This window comes from Arachis hypogaea, chromosome 12 (assembly GCF_003086295.3).
Source record: "Arachis hypogaea cultivar Tifrunner chromosome 12, arahy.Tifrunner.gnm2.J5K5, whole genome shotgun sequence".
In the NCBI taxonomy this organism is placed as follows: Eukaryota; Viridiplantae; Streptophyta; class Magnoliopsida; order Fabales; family Fabaceae; genus Arachis; species Arachis hypogaea.
Genome location: NC_092047.1, coordinates 24,684,576 through 24,701,004, shown reverse-complemented (window position 1 = coordinate 24,701,004; position 16,429 = coordinate 24,684,576). Strand labels below are relative to the sequence as shown.

Sequence of the window (16,429 nt, the reverse complement as noted above, 5' to 3'; positions counted from 1 at the left end):
ATGTGTGATGCCAGTGATCATGCCATTGGCGCAGTTCTGGGGCAGAGACATGACAAGCTTTTGCATGTCATTTATTATGCTAGTCGCGTACTAAATGATGCGCAGAAAAACTACACTACTACATAAAAGGAACTACTTTCAGTGGTTTATGCCATTGACAAGTTCAGATCCTACTTAGTAGGATCTAAGGTCATCATCTATACTGACCATGCCGCTCTAAAGTATCTACTCACTAAGCAGGATTCTAAACCTAGACTTATAAGATGGGTATTACTCCTGCAAGAGTTTGATATAGAAATTAGAGAGAGAAAAAGGACAGAAAATCAAGTAGCTGACCACTTGTCCTGGATTAAACCAGTAGCAGGGAATTCTTCTCCCTCTACTGAATATCTGAAACCTTTCCAGATGAGCAACTCTTTGCCATCCGGACAACACCTTTGTATGCCGACATTGCAAATTACAAGGCTATAAGGTTCATTCCCAAGGAGTTTACCAGGCAGCAAGCCCAGAAACTCATGCATGATGCAAAATATTACCTATGGGATGAGCCATATCTCTTTAAGAGATGCTTGGATGGAATAATCTGATGCTGTGTGTTTGAAGAAGAAGCACATAGGATCCTTTGGCATTGCCATGGCTCAGACTATGGAGGACACTTTGGAGGTGAGCGGACAGCCACCAGGGTTCTCCAACGTGGCTTCTACTGGCCCACTCTCTTTAAGGATTCCAGAGAGTTTGTCCGTAACTGTGACAGTTGCCAGAGAGATGGCAATCTCCCTCATGGTCACGACATGCCTTAGCAAGGAATCCTAGAGAATGAGTTGTTTGACGTATGGGGTATAGACTTCATGGGACCCTTCCCACCTTCATACTCAAACACCTACATCTTTGTGGTAGTAGATTATGTGTCTAAATGGGAAGAAGTAATAGCATCACCCACTAATGACACCAGAGTAGTAATGAAGTTCCTCCAAAAGAACATCTTCAGCAGATTTGGTGTCCCCAGGACACTCATTAGTGATGGAGGTACTCATTTCTACAACAGACAGCTGGATTTTGTCTTAAGCCTTTACAGAGTACGCTATAAAGTAGCAACACCATATCATCCCTAAACATAGCTCCATCCAGATGAGCAGGACTTGTAGCTTTTTGCCTCTTGAATAGTTTTGGCATCTCACTTTATCCATTGAGGTTCAGAATGATTGGCATCTATAGGAACTCAGAGTTCAGATAGTGTTATTGATTCTCCTAGTTCAGTATGATGATTCTTGAACACAACTATTTCATGAGTCTTGGCCGTGGCCCTAAGCACTTTGTTTTCCAGTATTACCACCGGATACATAAATGCCACAGACGCATAATTGGGTGAACCTTTTCAGATTGTGACTCAGCTTTGCTAAAGTCCCCAATTAGAGGTGTCCAGGGTTCTTAAGCACACTCTTTTTTTGCTTTGGACCTTGACTTTAACCGCTCAGTCTCAAGTTTTCACTTGACACCTACACGCCACAAGCACATGGTTAGGGACAGCTTGGTTTAGCTGCTTAGACCAGGATTTTATTCCTTTAGGCCCTCCTATCCACTGATGCTCAAAGCCTTTGGATCCTTTTTATTTGCCCTTGCCTTTTGGTTTTAAGGGTTATTGGCTTTTTGCTCTTGCCTCTTGGTTTTAAGAGCTTTTGGCTTTTTCTGCTTGCTTTTTCTTTTTCTATTTTTTTTTTCGCCTATTTTTTTTTTCTGCAAGCTTTGTTCTTTGCTACTTTTTCTTGCTTCAAGAATCATTTTTATGATTTTTCAGATTATCAAATAACATGTCTCCTAGTCATTATTCTTTCAAGAGCCAACATATTTAACATTCTTAAACAACAACTTCAAAAGACATATGATGAGCGGATAATTTATACGCTTTTTGGCATTGTTTTTAGTATGTTTTTAGTAGGATCTAGTTACTTTTAGGGATGTTTTCATAAGTTTTTATGTTAAATTCACATTTCTGGACTTTACTATGAGTTTGTGTGTTTTTCTGTGATTTCAGGTATTTTCTGGCTGAAATTGAGGGACTTGAGCAGAAATCAGATTCAGAGGTTGAAAAAGGACTGCTGATGCTGTTGGATTCTGACCTCCCTGCACTCAAAGTGGATTTTCTGAAGCTACAGAACTCGAAATGACGCGCTTCCAATTGCGTTGGAAAGTAGACATCCAGGGCTTTCCAGCAATATATAATAGTCTATACTTTGGCCAAGAATTGACGACGTAAACTGGCGTTCAACGCCAGCTTTCTACCCAAATCTGGCGTCCAGCGCCAGAAAAGGATCCAAAACCAGAGTTGAACGCCCAAACTGGCACAAAAACTGGCGTTCAACTCCACAAATGGCCTCTGCACGTGCAACACTTAAGCTCAGCCCAAACACACACCAAGTGGGCCCCGGAAGTGGATTTATACATCAAATACTTACTCATGTAAACCCTAGTAGCTAGTTTATTATAAATAGGACCTCTTACTATTGTATTAGGCATCTTTGGGTTACCTTATGATCCTTTGATCACGTTTTAGGGGGCTGGCCATCTCGGCCATGCCTGGACCTTCACTTATGTATTTTCATACGGTAGAGTTTCTACACTCCATAGATTAAGGTGTGGAGCTCTGCTGTTCCTCAAAGATTAATGCAAAGTACTACTGTTTTCTATTCAATTCTTCTTATTTCGCTTCTAAGATATCCATTCGCACCCAAGAACGTGATGAAGGTGATGATTATGTGTGACGCTCATCATCCTTCTCCCTTATGAACGCGTGCCTGACAAACACTTCTGTTCTACATGAATTGAGCTAGAATGAATATCTCTTAGATCTCCTAACCAGAATCTTCGTGGCGTAAGCTAGAATGATGGCGGCATTCAAGAGAATCCGGAAGGTCTAAACCTTGTCTGTGGTATTCCGAGTAGGATTCAATGATTGAATGACTGTGACGAGCTCCTAACTCGCGATTGCAGGGCGTTAGTGACAGACGCAAAAGGATAGTAAATCCTATTCCAGCATGATCGAGAACCGACAGATGAATAGCCGTGCCGTGACAGGGTGCGTGAGCATATTATTTACTGAGAGGATAAGATGAAGCCATTGGCAAGGGTGATGCCTCCAGACGATTAGCCGTGCCGTGACAGGGCATTGGATCATTTTCCCGAGAGATGACCGAAAGTAGCCATTGACAGTGGTGATGTATCACATAAAGCCAGCCATGGAAAGGAGTGAGACTGATTGGATGAAGATAGCAGGAAAGCAGAGGTTCAGAGGAACGAAAAGCATCTCCATTCACTTATCTGAAATTCCTACCAATGATTTACATAAGTATCTCTATCCCTATTTTATTATATAATATTCGAAAACACCATTATCACTTTATATCTGCCTGACTGAGATTTACAAGGTGACCATAGCTTGCTTCATACCAACAATCTCCGTGGGATTCGACCCTTACTCACGTAAGGTATTACTTGGACGACCCAGTGCACTTGCTGGTTAGTTGTATCGAAGTTGTGACAAATTATGAATGTGTAATCACGATTACGCGTACCAAGTTGCTCACGTGCCAGGAATAGTTCGAGCCTGGATATCACAATTTCGTGCACCAAGTTTTTGGCGCCGTTGCCGGGGATTGTTTGAGTTTGGACAACTGACGGCTCATCTTGTTGCTCAGATTAGGTAATTTTCTTTTCGTTTTGTTTTCAAAAAAATCTTTCAAAAATATTTTCAAAAATCTCTCATCTGTTTTCGAAAAAAAAAATAAAATAAAAATGTTTTCAAAAATTTTATTCAAGATTTTTAAGAATGAATTCTAGTGTTTCATGAAGCATGTGAAGCCTGGCTGGCTGTAAAGCCATGTCTAAATTCTTTTGGACTGAGGCTTCCAAACCATCAGAGATAAGTTACATACTTGATAAATGATGAACAGCAATTTGTTTTCAAGATCAATATACTCTGGTGTTAAATGCTGAAGCTTGGCTGGCCATTGGCCATGTCTAGTGTTTTGGACTGGAGCTTTCTTTGAAAGCTTGGCTGGCTAGTGAGCCATGTCTAATTCCTGGACTGAAGCTTTAGACTAACAATGCAAGATTCCTGGAATTCATATTAAAAATTTTGGAATCCTTATTTTGTCTTTTTCATATAATTTTCGAAAAAAATCCAAAAAAAATTAGAAAATCATAAAAATCAAAAAAATATTTTTGTGTTTCTTGTTTGAGTCTTGAGTCATGTTATAAGTTTGGTGTCAATTGCATGTGCATCTTGCATTTTTCGAAAATATCATGCATTCATAGTGTTCTTCATGATCTTCAAGTTGTTCTTGGTAAGTCTTCTTGTTTGATCTTGATGATTTTTTGTTTTGTGTCTTTTCTTGTTTTTCATATGCATTCTTGAATTCTTAGTGTATAGGCATTAAAGAATTCTAAGTTTGGTGTCTTGCATGTTTTCTTTGCATTAAAAATTTTTCAAAATTGTGTTCTTGATGTTCATCATGATCTTCATAATGTTCTTGGTGTTCATCTTGACACTCATATCATTCATGCATGCATTCATTTTTTTGATCTAAAAATTTCATGCATTGCATCTTTTTAGTGTTTTTCTCTTGCATCATAAAAATTCAAAAATCAAATTGTTTCTCATAAGTCAAATCAAATTTTCAATTTGAAAATCTTATCTTTTTCAAAATCTTTTTCAAAAATCAAATATTTTTCAAAATTCTTAGTTATTTTCGAAAATTCCAAAAATATTTTTCAAAAATCTTTTTCTTATTTTTATATCAAATTTTCGAAAATAACATAATCAATTAATGTTTTGATTCAAAAATTTGAAGTTTGTTACTTGCTTGTTAAGAAAGATTCAAACTTTAAGTTCTAGAATCATATCTTGTGATTTCTTATGAATCAAGTCATTAATTGAGATTTTAAAAATCAAATCTTTTTCAAAACTAATTTCAATGATATCTTTTCAAAAATATCTTATTATCTTATCTTTTTCAAAAATATCTTTTCAAAATATCTTTTCTAACTTCCTAACTTCTTATCTTTTCAAAATTTGTTTCAACTAACTAACTAACTTTTTGTTTGTTTCTTAACTTTTTCAAAACTACCTAACTAACTCTCTCTCTCTAATTTTCGAAAATATCTTCCCTCTTTTTCAAAATTTCTTTTTAATTAACTAATTATTTTTATTTTTATTTTTGATTTCAAAAATTTTCGAAAATTACTAACATTTTTCAAAAACCAATTTTCAAAAATCACTAACTCCTCTTCAAAAATAATTTTCGAAAATTCCCTCCTTCTCTCTCATCCTATTCTATTTATTCATTCATTAACTAACATCTCTTCCTCACATCATCACCAAATTCGAACCCCCTCTTCTATCTGTGTTCGAATTTCTTCTTCTTTTCTTCTACTAACAATAAGGATCCTCTTTACTGTGACATAGAGGATTCCTCTTCTTTTCTTTTTCTCTCCTCTTTCTTATGAGCAGGGATAGAGAAAAAGGCATTCTTGTTGAAGCTGATCCAGAACCTGAAAGGACTCTGAAGAAAAAATTAAGAGAAGCTAAATTACAACAATCCAGAGACAACTTGATTGAAAATTTCGAACAAGTAAAGGAGATGGCAGCCGAACCCAACAACAATGCAAGGAGAATGCTTGGTGACTTCACTGCACCTAATTCCAATTTACATGGAAGAAGCATCTCCATTCCTGCCATTGGAGTAAATAACTTTGAGCTGAAACCTCAGTTAGTTTCTCTGATGCAGCAGAACTGCAAGTTTCATGGACTTCCATCTGAAGATCCTTTTCAGTTCTTAACTGAATTCTTGCAGATATGTGATACTGTTAAGACTAATGGAGTAGATCCTGAAGTCTACAGGCTCATGCTTTTCCCTTTTGCTGTAAGAGACAGAGCTAGATTATGGTTGGATTCTCAACATAAAGACAGCCTGAACTCTTGGGATAAGCTGGTCACGGCTTTCTTAGCCAAGTACTTTCCTCCTCAAAAGCTGAGCAAGCTTAGAGCTGATGTTCAAACCTTCAGACAGAAAGAAGGTGAATCCCTCTATGAAGCTTGGGAAAGATACAAACAGTTGACCAAAAAGTGTCCTTCTGACATGCTTTCAGAATGGACCATCCTGGATATATTCTATGATGGTTTATCTGAGCTATCAAAGATGTCACTGGACACTTCTGCAGGTGGATCCATTCACCTAAAGAAAACGCCTGCAGAAGCTCAAGAACTCATTGACATGGTTGCTAATAACCAGTTCATGTACACTTCTGAAAGGAATCTTGTGAGTAATGGGACGCCTATGAAGAAGGGAGTTCTTGAAGTTGATACTCTGAATGCCATATTGGCTCAGAATAAAATATTGGCTCAGCAAGTCAATATGATCTCTCAGAGTCTGCATGGAATGCAAGCTGCATCCAACAGTACTCAAGAGGCATCTTCTGAAGAAGAAGCCTATGATCCTGAGAACCCTGCAATAGCAGAGGTAAATTACTTAGGTGAACCTTATGGAAACACCTATAACTCAACATGGAGAAATAATCCAAATTTCTCATGGAAGGATCAAAAGCCTCAACAAGGCTTTAATAATGGTGGAAGAAACAGGTTTAGCAATAGCAAGCCTTTTCCATCATCAACTCAGCAACAGACAGAGAACTCTGAACAAAATACTTCTAATTTAGCAAATTTAGTCTCTGATCTGTCCAAGGCCACTGTAAGTTTCATGAATGAAACAAGGTCTTCCATTAGAAACTTGGAAGCACAAGTGGGCCAGCTGAGTAAAAGGATCACTGAAATCCCTCCTAGTACTCTCCCAAGCAATACAGAAGAGAATCCAAAAGGAGAGTGCAAGGCCATTGACATAAGCACCATGGCCGAACCTGTGAGGAGAGGAGAGGACGTGAATCCCAAGGAGGAAGACCTCCTGGGACGTCCAGTGATCAATAAGGAGCTTCCCTCTGAGGAACCAAAGGACTCTGAGGCTCATCTAGAGACCATAGAGATTCCATTGAACCTCCTTATACCCTTCATGAGCTCTGATGAGTATTCCTCTTCTGAAGAGAATGAGGATGTTACTGAAGAGCAAACAGCCAAGTTTCTTGGTGCAATCATGAAGCTGAATGCCAAATTATTTGGCATTGATACTTGGGAAGTTGAACCTCCCTTGTTCATCAATGAATTGAGTGATCTGGATCAACTGACATTACCTCAGAAGAGACAGGATCCTGGAAAGTTCATAATACCCTGTACCATAGGCACTATGATCTTTAAAGCTCTGTGTGACCTTGGTTCAGGAATAAACCTCATGCCCCTCTCTGTAATAGAGAAACTGGGAATCTATGGGGTGCAAGCTGCTAAAATCTCACTAGAGATGGCAGACAGCTCAAGAAAACAGGCTTATGGACAAGTAGAAGATGTATTAGTAAAGGTTGAGGGCCTTTACATCCCTGCTGATTTCATAGTCCTGGATACTGGAAAGGAAGAGGATGAATCCATCATCCTAGGAAGACCTTTCCTGGCCACAGCAAGAGCTGTGATTGATGTTGACAGAGGTGAAATATTCCTTCAATGGAATGAGAACTCCCTTGTGTTTAAAACTCAAGGATCTCCCTCTGCAACCATGGAGAGGAAGCAGAAAAAGCTTCTCTCCAAGCAGAGTCAACCAGAGCCCCCACAGTCAAACTCTATGTTTGGTGTTGAACTCCCATATCCAAACTCTAAGTTTGGTGTTGGAGAGTTTCAACAAAGCTCTGCACATCTGTGAGGCTCCATGAGAGCTCACTGTCAAGCTATTGACATTAAAGAAGCGCTTGTTGGGAGGCAACCCAATGTTTATCTAATTCTTAATTTTATTGTTTTTCATGTTCTCTTAGGTTCATGATCATGTGGAGTCACAAAATAAATATAAAAATTGAAAACGGAATCAAAAACAGCAGAAGAAAAATCACACCCTGGAGGAGCATCTGTCTGGCGTTCAGCGCCAGAACAGAGCATGGTTCTGGCGCTGAACGCCCAAAATGGGCAGCTTCTGGGTGCTAAACGCCAGAACAGGCATGGTTCTGGCGTTCAACGCAAGAAATGGCACACAGATGGGCGTTGAACGCCCAAAATGGCCACCAACCTGGCGCTGAACGCCCAGAGTTGTGTACAAAGGCATTTTTACATGCCTAATGGGTGCAGGGATGTAAATCCTTGACACCTCAGGATCTGTGGATCCCACAGGATCCACTCAGGATCTGTGGACCACACAGGATCCCCACCTACCTCCACTCACCTCTCCTCACCACTCTCTTTCACACAACCCCATAAACACTCTTCCCTAAAAACCCCTCACCAATCACCTCAATCTCTCTTCCCCATAAACCTACCTCATAAACTCCACTACCTTCAAAATTCAAAACCAATTTCCCACCCAAACTCACCCATATGGCCGAACCTTAACCCCACCTCCCTACCCTATATAAAGCCATCCATTCTTCTTCAAATTCACACAACACACCCCTCTACACTCTCCTTGGCCGAAACCACTTCTCCCTCTCCCTCTCCATATTTCTTCTTTTTCTTCTTCTATTCTTTTGTTTATTGCTCGAGGGCGAGCAATATTCTAAGTTTGGTGTGGTAAAAGCATAGCTTTTTTGTTTTTCCATTACCATTGATGGCACCCAAGACCGGAGAATCCTCTAGAAGAGGGAAAGGGAAGACAAAAGCTTCCACATCCGAGTCATGGGAGATGGAAAGATTCATCTCCAAAGCCCATCAAGACCACTTCTATGATGTTGTGGCCAAGAAGAAGGTGATCCCTGAGGTCCCTTTTAAACTCAAAAGAAATGAGTATCCGGAGATCCGACATGAAATTCAAAGAAGAGGTTGGGAAGTTCTAACAAATCCCATTCAACAAGTCGGTATCCTAATGGTTCAAGAGTTCTATGCCAATGCATGGATCACCAAGAACCATGATCAAAGTAAGAACCCGGATCCAAAGAACTACGTTACAATGGTTCGGGGGAAATACTTAGATTTTAGTCCGGAGAATGTGAGGTTGGCGTTCAACTTGCCATACATGGAAGAGAACGCACGCCCCTACACAAGGAGAGTCAACTTTGATCAAAGGTTGGACCAAGTCCTTATGGACATATGTGTAGAAGGAGCTCAATGGAAGATTGACTCCAAAGGCAAGCCGGTTCAACTAAGAAGATTGGACCTCAAGCCTATAGCTAGAGGATGGTTGGAATTTATTCAATGCTCAATCATTCCCACTAGCAACCGGTCTGAAGTTACTATAGACCGGGCCATCATGATCCATAGCATCATGATTGGAGAAGAGGTGGAAGTTCATGAGATTATACCTCAAGAACTCTACAAGGTGGCTGACAAGTCCTCCACTATGGCAAGGTTAGCCTTTCCTCACCTCATTTGCCACCTATGCAATTCAGCTGGGATTGACATAGAGGAGATATCCTCATTAAAGAGGACAAGCCCATCACTAAGAAAAAGATGGAGCAAGCAAGAGAGCCCATCCATGGAGCTCAAGAGGCGCAAGAAGCTCATTTCCATGAGATCCCGGAGATGCCTCAAATGCACTTTCCTCCACAAAACTATTGGGAGCAAATCAAACACCTCCCTAGGAGAATTGAGTTCCAATATGGGACAACTAAGGGTGGAACATCAAGAGCACTCCATCATGCTTCATGAAATAAGAGAAGATCAAAAAGCAATGAGGGAGGAGCAACAAAGACAAGGAAGAGACATAGAAGAGCTCAAGGACATCATTGATTCCTCAAGAAGGAAATGCCACCATCACTAAGGTGGATTCATTCCTTGTTCTTAATTCTTCTGCTTTTCGTTTTCTATGTTATGTGCTTATCTATGTTTGTGTCTTCATTACATGATCATTAGTAGTTAGTAACTTTGTCTTAAAGTTATAAATGTCCTATGAATCCATCACCTCTCTTAAATGAAAAATGTTTTAATTCAAAAGAACAAGAAGTACATGAGTTTCGAATTTATCCTTGAACTTAGTTTAATTATATTGATGTGGTGACAATGCTTCTTGTTTTCTGAATGTATGCTTGAACAGTGCATATGTCTTTTGAAGTTGTTGTTTAAGAATGTTAAATATGTTGGCTCTTGAAAGAATGATGACTAGGAGACATGTTATTTGATAATCTGAAAAATCATAAAAATGATTCTTGAAGCAAGAAAAAGCAGCAAAGAACAAAGCTTGCAGAAAAAAAAAGGCGAAAAAAATAGAAAGAAAAAGAAAAAGCAAGCAGAAAAAGCCAAAGCTCTTAAAACCAAGAGGCAAGAGCAAAAAGCCAATAACCCTTAAAACCAAAAGGCAAGGGTAATTAAAAAGGATCCCAAGGCTTTGAGCATCAGTGGATAGGAGGGCCTAAAGGAATAAAATCCTGGTCTAAGCGGCTAAACCAAGCTGTCCCTAACCATGTGCTTGTGGCGTGTAGGTGTCAAGTGAAAACTTGAGACTGAGCGGTTAAAGTCAAGGTCCAAAGCAAAAAAAAAAAAAAAAAAAAGAGAGTGTGCTTAAGAACCCTGGACACCTCTAATTGGGGACTTTAGCAAAGCTGAGTCATAATCTGAAAAGGTTCACCCAATTATGCGTCTGTGGCATTTATGTATCCGGTGGTAATACTGGAAAACAAAATGCTTAGGGCCACGGCCAAGACTCATAAAGAAGCTGTGTTCAAGAATCATCATACTGAACTAAGAGAGTCAATAACACTATTCGAAATCTGAAGTTCCTATAGATGCCAATCATTCTGAACCTCAATGGATAAAGTGAGATGCCAAAACTATTCAAGAGGCAAAAAGCTATAAGTCCCGCTCATATGATTGAAGCTCTGTTTCATTGATAGTTTGGAATTTATAGTATATTCTATTCTTTTTATCCTATTTTGATTTTCAGTTGCTTGGGGACAAGCAACAATTTAAGTTTGGTGTTGTGATGAGCGGATAATTTATACGCTTTTTGGCATTGTTTTTATTATGCTTTTAGTAGGATCTAGTTACTTTTAGGGATGTTTTCATAAGTTTTTATGTTAAATTCACATTTCTGGACTTTACTATGAGTTTGTGTGTTTTTCTGTGATTTCAGGTATTTTCTGGCTGAAATTGAGAGACTTGAGCAGAAATCAGATTCAGAGGTTGAAAAAGGACTGCTGATGCTGTTGGATTCTGACCTCCCTGCACTCAAAGTAGATTTTCTGGAGCTACAGAACTCGAAATGGCGCGCTTCCAATTGCGTTGGAAAGTAGACATCCAGGGCTTTCCAGCAATATATAATAGTCTATACTTTGGCCAAGAATTGACGACGTAAACTGGCGTTCAACGCCAGCTTTCTACCCAAATCTGGCGTCCAGCGCCAGAAAAGGATCCAAAACCAGAGTTGAACGCCCAAACTGGCACAAAAACTGGCGTTCAACTCCACAAATGGCCTCTGCACGTGCAACACTTAAGCTCAGCCCAAACACACACCAAGTGGGCCCCGGAAGTGGATTTATACATCAAATACTTACTCATGTAAACCCTAGTAGCTAGTTTATTATAAATAGGACCTCTTACTATTGTATTAGGCATCTTTGGGTTACCTTATGATCCTTTGATCACGTTTTAGGGGGCTGGCCATCTCGGCCATGCCTGGACCTTCACTTATGTATTTTCATACGGTAGAGTTTCTACACTCCATAGATTAAGGTGTGGAGCTCTGCTGTTCCTCAAAGATTAATGCAAAGTACTACTGTTTTCTATTCAATTCTTCTTATTTCGCTTCTAAGATATCCATTCACACCCAAGAACATGATGAAGGTGATGATTATGTGTGACGCTCATCATCCTTCTCCCTTATGAACGCGTGCCTGACAAACACTTCTGTTCTACATGAATTGAGCTAGAATGAATATCTCTTAGATCTCCTAACCAGAATCTTCGTGGCGTAAGCTAGAATGATGGCGGCATTCAAGAGAATCCGGAAGGTCTAAACCTTGTCTGTGGTATTCCGAGTAGGATTCAATGATTGAATGACTGTGACGAGCTCCTAACTCGCGATTGCAGGGCGTTAGTGACAGACGCAAAAGGATAGTAAATCCTATTCCAGCATGATCGAGAACCGACAGATGAATAGCCGTGCCGTGACAAGGTGCGTGAGCATATTATTCACTGAGAGGATAAGATGAAGCCATTGGCAAGGGTGATGCCTCCAGACGATTAGCTGTGCCGTGACAGGGCATTGGATCATTTTCCCGAGAGATGACCGAAAGTAGCCATTGACAGTGGTGATGTATCACATAAAGCCAGCCATGGAAAGGAGTGAGACTGATTGGATGAAGATAGCAGGAAAGCAGAGGTTCAGAGGAACGAAAAGCATCTCCATTCGCTTATCTGAAATTCCTACCAATGATTTACATAAGTATCTCTATCCCTATTTTATTATATAATATTCGAAAACACCATTATCACTTTATATCTGCCTGACTGAGATTTACAAGGTGACAATAGCTTGCTTCATACCAACAATCTCCGTGGGATTCGACCCTTACTCACGTAAAGTATTACTTGGACGACCTAGTGCACTTGCTGGTTAGTTGTATCGAAGTTGTGACAAATTATGAATGTGTAATAACGATTACGCGTACCAAGTTGCTCACGTGCCAGGAATAGTTCGAGCCTGGACATCACAATTTCGTGCACCAACATATGCACTGTTCAAGCATACATTCAGAAAACAAGAAGCATTGTCACCACATCAATATAATTAAGCTATGTTCAAGGATAAATTCGAAACTCATGTACTTCTTGTTCTTTTGAATTAAAACATTTTTCATTTAAGAGAGGTGATGGATTCATAGGACATTCATAACTTTAAGACAAAGTTACTAACTACTAATGATCATGTAATGAAGACACAAACATAGATAAGCACTTAACATAGAGAAAACAAAAAACAGAAGAAATAAGAACAAGGAATGAGTCCACCTTAGTGATGGTGGCGTTTCCTTCTTGAGGAACCAATGATGTCCTTGAACTCTTCTATGTCTCTTCCTTGTCTTTGTTGCTCCTCCCTCATTGCTTTTTGATCTTCTCTTATTTCATGAAGGATGATGGAGTGCTCTTGATGTTCCACCCTTAGTTGTCCCATGTTGGAACTTAATTCTCCTAGGGAGGTGTTGATTTGCTCCCAAGAATTCTGAGGAGGAAAGTGCATCCCTTGAGGTATCTCAGGGATTTCTTGATGATGAGCTTCTTCATGTGCCTGTTGAGATCCATGAATGTGATCTCTTGTTTGCTCCATCCTTTTCTTAGTGATGGGCTTGTGAGATGAATCTTTCCATCTCCCATGGCTCAGAGGTGGAAGCAATTGTCTTCCCTTTCCTCTTTCTTGAGGTTTCTCTGGCCTTAGGTGCCATTAATGGTAATGGAAAAACAAAAAGCTTATGCTTTTACCACACCAAACTTAGAATCTTGCTCGCCCTCGAGCAAGAGAAGAAAGAATAGATGAAGAAGAAGAAGATATGGAGGAGATAGAGGGATGTGTGTATGGATGTGAGTGGTGAATGGAAAACAGAAGGGATAACCATGAATGGAGAGAGAGAGGGTGAGGTGGGTGGGGATCCTGTGAGATTCACAGATCCTGAGATGATCCTGTGGGGTCCACAAATCTTGAGATGATCCTGTGGGGTCCACAGATCCTGAGGTGTTCAAGGAATTACAACCTTGCACCAAATTAGGCATGTAAAATGCCCTTGCACACAACTCTGGGCGTTCAGCGCCATGTTGGTGCCCATTTTGGGCGTTCAACGCCCATTTGTTGCCTATTTCTGGCGTTGAACGCCAGAACCATGCTTGTTCTGGGCGTTCAGCTCCAGCTCCTCTCCAGGGTGCAATTCTGGCGTTCAGCGCCCAGATGATGCCCATTTTGGGCGTTCAGCGCCTAGATACTGCTCTGTTCTGGCATTGAACGCCAGGCAGATGCTTCCTCCAGGGTGTGATTTTTCTTCTGCTGTTTTTGATTCCGTTTTCAATTTTTATATTTATTTTGTAACTCCTCATGATCATGAACCTATAAAGACATATAACTATGAAAAATATAGTTAGATAAATAAAAATTGGGTTGCCTCCCAACAAGCGCTTCTTTAATGTCAATAGCTTGACAGTGGGCTCTCATGGAGCCTCACAGATGTGCAGAGCGTTGTTGAGACCTCCCAACACCAAACTTAGAGTTTGGATATGGGGGTTTGACACCAAACTTAGAGTTTGGTTGTGGCCTGCCAACACCAAACTTAGAGTTTGACTGTGGGGGCTTTGTTTGACTCTGCTTTGAGAGAAGCTTTTTATGCTTCCTCTCCATGGATGCAGAGAGAGATCCTTGAGTTGTAATCACAAGGTTGTCCTCATTTATTTGAAGGATCAATTCTCCTCTGTCCACGTCAATCACAGCTCTTGCTGTGGCTAGGAAAGGTCTTCCTAGGATGATGGATTCATCCTCTTCCTTTCCAGTATCCAGGACTATGAAATCAGCAGGGATGTAAAGGCCTTCAACCTTTACTAACACGTCCTCTACTTGTCCATAAGCCTGTTTTCTTGAATTATCTGCCATCTCTAATGAGATTTTAGCAGCTTGCACACCATAGATTCCCAGTTTCTCTATTACAGAGAGGGCCATGAGGTTTATCCCTGAACCAAGGTCACACAGAGCCTTAAAGATCATGGTGCCTATGGTACAAGGTATTATGAACTTTCCAGGATCCTGTCTCTTCTGAGGTAGTGTCAGTTGATCCTGATCACTTAGTTCATTGGTGAAAAAGGGAGGTTCATCTTCCCAAGTCTCAATACCAAATAATTTGGCATTTAGCTTCATGATTGCACCAAGGGACTTGGCAGCTTGCTCTTCAGTAACATCCTCATTCTCTTCAGAAGAGGAATACTCATCAGAGCTCATGAATGGCATAAGGAGGTTTAATGGAATCTCTATGGTCTCTAGATGAGCCTCAGATTCCTTTGGTTCCTTAGAGGGAAACTCCTTATTGATCACTGGACGTCCCAGGAGATCTTCCTCCTTGGGATTCATGTCCTCTCCTTCCCTTACAGGTTCGGCCATGATGCTTATGTCAATGGCCTTGCACTCTCCTTTTGGATTCTCTTCTGTATTGCTTGGGAGAGTACTAGGAGGGATTTCAGTGATCCTTTTACTCAGCTGGCCCACTTGTGCTTCCAAATTTCTAATGGAAGACCTTGTTTCATTCATGAAACTCACAGTGGCCTTAGATAGATCAGAGACTAAGTTTGCTAAGCTAGATGGATTCTGCTCAGAATTCTCTGTCTGTTGCTGAGTGGATGATGGAAAAGGCTTGCTATTGCTAAACCTGTTTCTTCCACCATTATTAAAGCCTTGTTGAGGCTTTTAATCCTTCCATGAGAAATTTGGATGATTTCTCCATGATGAGTTATAGGTGTTTCCATAAGGTTCACCTAAGTAATTCACCTCTGCTATTGCAGGGTTCTCAGGATCATAAGCTTCTTCTTCAGAAGATGCCTCTTGAGTACTGTTGGATGCAGCTTGCATTCCATTCAGACTTTGGGAAATCATATTGACTTGTTGAGTCAATATTTTATTCTGAGCCAATATGGAATTCAGAGTATCAATTTCAAGAACTCCCTTCTTCATAGGCGTCCCATTATTCACAGGATTCCTCTCAGAAGTGTACATGAACTGGTTATTAGCAACCATGTCAATGAGTTCTTGAGCTTCTGCAGGCGTTTTCTTGAGGTGAATGGATCCACCTGCAGAAGTATCCAATGACATCTTTGATAGCTCAGATAAACCATCATAGAATATATCCAGGATGGTCCATTCTGAAAGCATGTCAGAAGGACACTTTTTGGTCAGCTGCTTGTATCTTTCCCAAGCTTCATAGAGGGATTCACCTTCTTTCTGTCTGAAGGTTTGAACATCAGCTCTAAGCTTGCTCAGCTTTTGAGGAGGAAAGAACTTGGCTAAGAAAGCCGTGACCAGCTTATCCCAAGAGTTCAGGCTATCTTTGGGTTGAGAGTCTAACCACACTCTAGCTCTGTCTCTTACAGCAAAAAGGAAATGTAAGACCCGGTTAATTAATGGCTAATTAACCCATAAATGAGAATTTATTCTAGAAAGCCAAAAATGTTATTTTTATGGCTAAATGTGATAGAGGAAATTGAGACGAGAATTTCGGTACCAATTTTATAGAAATCGGACCAAGATTGGACCGAACGGGTCAAACCGGGCCAACCGGACCCAAAGTGGGCCCTTGGCCCAACATAACTAAACCAAAACCCTAGTTTTCAGCACTCTCTCTCCTCACAACACACTCAAACACGCTGAAATTGAAGAGAGGGGAGGAAGAACACTCT

At 40.4% G+C, this 16,429-nt stretch overlaps 2 non-coding genes across 2 annotated transcripts; one reads left to right on the top strand and one right to left on the bottom strand.

Annotated features, from left to right (window-relative positions):
• Positions 1–6,032: 6,032 nt before the first annotated feature.
• LOC112730915 (small nucleolar RNA R71) lies at positions 6,033–6,140 on the bottom strand. The gene has a single exon (XR_003166716.1). It is a non-coding gene; the product is annotated as a small nucleolar RNA R71 (small nucleolar RNA).
• Positions 6,141–15,899: 9,759 nt separating this feature from the next.
• On the top strand, positions 15,900–16,007 carry LOC112731188 (small nucleolar RNA R71). Its single transcript, XR_003166977.1, has one exon. It is a non-coding gene; the product is annotated as a small nucleolar RNA R71 (small nucleolar RNA).
• The last annotated feature ends 422 nt before the right edge of the window (positions 16,008–16,429 follow it).